A 3,098-nucleotide genomic window follows, 5' to 3' on the forward strand; every position below is an offset into this window, starting at 1 on the left:
ATTATTGTTGTTAGCAAATCTTGTTCTGACTTTAATCATTCTGTCTGCAGATGAACAGCATGTCAGGAAAATCTAGGTCATTAAAGGATGTCATGAATCACTTGCTTAAACATGAATTATTAGTTCTACCACACATACTTTAGTGTTTAAAAGTACATTTGAAACTATTGGGTTATTAATGTTAATTAAATCTCATCCATCCATCCATTATCTTTCACTTTATCCAGAGTCGGGTTGYAGGGTCAGCAGCTTGACCTCTCTTTCCCAGCCACCACTTCCGGCTCTTCTGGAACGACTCCAAGGTGTTTTCCAGCTAGCCAAGAGACATAGTCTCTCTAGCGTGTCCTGGGTCTTCCTCTGGGTCTCCTACCAATTGGACATGCCTGAAACACCTCCCTAGGGAGGTGTCCAGGAGGCATCCTGGGGTGGCTGTAGCTGAGTGGTTTGGGGAGTCATCCTCTAACCAGAGAGTTGGAGGATGGATTCCCAGCTATTCAGTCACATGTCAAAGTGTCCCTGGGCAAGACACTGAATTTCCACTGCATCTGATGTGTCCCATCAGTGTATGAATGTGATTTATACACTGTTTAATCTCCATAGGATGATTTATACATGTTAGCTTTGTAGAACCCTAATAGGAGTGCACGTGAATGGGTGAATGAGGGCACAGATTATAGTGTAAAGTGTTTTGAATATCCTGGTTGGATAGAAAGGCGCTATATGTATAAGTACAGTCCATTTATTATTTACCATCCAATGTCCAAATCACCACAACTGGCTTCTCTCGATGAGCAGGAGCAACAGCTCTACTCTGAGTCTCTCTCGAATAAATGAATAACCCAAAGTTTGTAGCCATAGATGAGGGTAGGAATGTAGACTAACCAGTAAACAGAGAGCTTTGCCTACCAGCTCAGCTCCCTCTTCACCACAACAGACAGGTACAGAGTCTGCTGTGGAAGCTGCACCAATCCATCTCTCAAACAAATGTTCCAATCTTCCCTCACTCGTAAACAAGGCCCCAAGATACTTGAACTCCTCCACTTGAGGCAGAACTTTACCCCCAACCTGGAGAGAGCAATCCACCCTTTTCTGACTGAATACCATTTAAAATTTGGAGGTACTGATCCTCATCCCAGCCGTTTCACACTCAGCTTTGAACCGTTCCAGTGGGAGCTGAAGATCACAGCATGAGGACGCCAACAAGACCACATCATCTGCAAACAGCAGAGATGGAATCCTGAGGCCACTGAACCAGACTCTCTGCCCCGTTGCTGCACCAAGAAATTCTTGTTCCTTAGAGAGTCTGGTCTATATTGACATGATRGCATCATGCAGTCGCTGCAGATTTGTCGGCTGCACATTCATGCTGTGAATCTCCCGTTCCACCACATCCCAAAGATGCTCTATTGGATTGAGATCTGGTGACTGTGGAGGCCATTTGAGTACAGTGAACTCATTGTTGTGTTCAAGAAACCAGTCTGAGATGATTCCAGCTTTATGACATGGCGTGTTATCCTGCTGGAAGTAGCCATCAGAAGATGGGTACACTGTGGTCATAAAGGGATGGACATAGCAACAATACTCAGGTAGGCTGTGGCGTTAGTAGTTTTAACTCTTACTCAAAGTAAGTTTTAATAGATTTTTTTACTTAACAGGGTTCCCACGGGTCCTTGAAATTCTTGAAAGTTTGTGAATTTGAAAAAATGATTTCAAGGCACTGGAAAGTTTGTGAAAACAGCAAAAGAGTACACTTGTCCTTGAAAGTCCATGAATGTTTTTGGGGATTGAGGTTCTCTGTAAAAAAAATATTTTAATTTAATTAAAAAAAACATTAGTTGCTGTGGATAACTCAGGATTACGGTAAACTGACGTGGCTTTCAACAACTAACCTGACCCATAGTCATAGTTTTACCCAATCAGAGCAGAGGAGGGCGAGCCATTCTTTCTGAGCCCAGGTGAGAGCACCAGAGCTCCTGTCCTCACCGAGCGTCTGGACATGTTCACATCCCTTCTTCCCAAACTGAGCTRCCAAAYCTCTAATATAATTACATGTCCATGTATTATGGATATGAATGTAGGGTAAACATTTAATCCACTTCCTTTCATTGATTCTGACTCAACAACTTCTATGTTGTTCAGCTTTTCATTGAAGTTACATGATATTAAACCTGTTTATTGGTAACATTCTGGGGTAGCAGTAGGTAATTGCCATCATGCGTGGTTCTTGAATTTAAGGAAATTGGTGCTGGAAAGTCGTTGAAAGGTCCTTTAATTTGATGTTGACCGAGGTGTGGGAATTGTGTAGATTTTTATACAAATAACTTTTACTTGTACTTTAGTAATATTTCATAAGTACTTTTACTAAAGACAGAGTTGCTCTCAAGCTGTTAAACTGGTTCTTAAAAGTCTTTTTAAAGAACTTATTAAAAACACTAAAGGTTGAGTAAAGGCCTCTGCATACTTCATCTGAAGCCGAACAGTCGATGCGCAGTCAYGKGGTTTTTCGGCGTTTGTTTTCGTACACACCTTTCACAGTCCCTGCGACACCCCGCGCCGAGCTCCTGGGGAAACTCCTCCTGCTGCAGCATATGTCACTACAGGGGGGTTCCTCCTGCTGAAGTCCACAATGTGGAAACAAAGTCAGAGACTCGTCACCCGATTTTATTTACCCAGAAATCTGTTGCAGTTAAAGCTCCAAAGTTTTTATCATTTAGATTCTACCGTGCAAAATGCCTGTTTTATCTCCATCCACGTGTTTTTGGTTGTTTGACTTTCTTTATAGATAGTTGCCTCTTCCTGCTACAACAGTCGGCTCATGAAGCGAGTCGCCGTTTTTTATTTTTTATTTTTGAAGCGAGCGGTTAAAACAAAATACAGCGTCTGAGCACTTTCAGCACAAACAAACACTCCCACGAACTTCTGACCAATCACACAATAATTTCTTATATGGATGGGGGTAAAAAGTCAGACCCGCGGGTTTTGTCGAGAAGCTGCCGAAATGTCGGCAATGCGAAGAGAATGATGAAATTTTATTCATGAAACTGCGACAATAAGAACCCATGTCGGCAGTTTGGAGGTAGTATGCAGGAGCCTTAAGT

Source organism: Austrofundulus limnaeus, unplaced genomic scaffold, assembly GCF_001266775.1.
Source record: "Austrofundulus limnaeus strain Quisiro unplaced genomic scaffold, Austrofundulus_limnaeus-1.0 Scaffold487, whole genome shotgun sequence".
NCBI lineage: Eukaryota > Metazoa > Chordata > Actinopteri > Cyprinodontiformes > Rivulidae > Austrofundulus > Austrofundulus limnaeus.